The following is a 727-nucleotide window of genomic DNA, read 5'->3' on the forward strand; positions in this document are numbered from 1 at the left end:
TCAATCCCACCTGGTAAGGATCCCACACCGCGCAGCAATATTCTAACAGAGGACGAACGAGTGTAGTGTAAGCTGTCTCTTTAGTGGACTTGTTGCATCTTCTAAGTGTCCTGCCAATGAAACGCAACCTTTGGCTCGCCTTCCCGACAATATTATCTATGTGGTCCTTCCAACTGAAGTTGTTTGTAATTTTAACACCCAGGTACTTAGTTGAATTGACAGCCTTGAGAATTGTACTATTTATCGAGTAATCGAATTCCAACGGATTTCTTTTGGAACTCATGTGGATCATCTCACACTTTTCGTTATTTAGCGTCAACTGCCACCTGACACACCATACAGCAATCTTTTCTAAATCGCTTTGCAGCTGATACTGGTCTTCGGATGACCTTACCAGACGGTAAATTACAGCATCATCTGCGAACAACCTAAGAGAACTGCTCAGATTGTCACCCAGGTCATTTATATAGATCAGGAACAGTAGAGGTCCCAGGACGCTTCCCTGGGGAACACCTGATATCACTTCAGTTTTACTCGATGATTTGCCGTCTATTACTACGAACTGCGACCTTCCTGACAGGAAATCACGAATCCAGTCGCACAACTGAGACGATACCCCATAGCTCCGCAGCTTGATTAGAAGTCGCTTGTGAGGAACGGTGTCAAAAGCTTTCCGGAAATCTAGAAATACGGAATCAACTTGAGATCCCCTGTCGATAGCGGCCAT

Source organism: Schistocerca gregaria, unplaced genomic scaffold (assembly GCF_023897955.1).
Source record: "Schistocerca gregaria isolate iqSchGreg1 unplaced genomic scaffold, iqSchGreg1.2 ptg000001l___fragment_1, whole genome shotgun sequence".
In the NCBI taxonomy this organism is placed as follows: domain Eukaryota; kingdom Metazoa; phylum Arthropoda; class Insecta; order Orthoptera; family Acrididae; genus Schistocerca; species Schistocerca gregaria.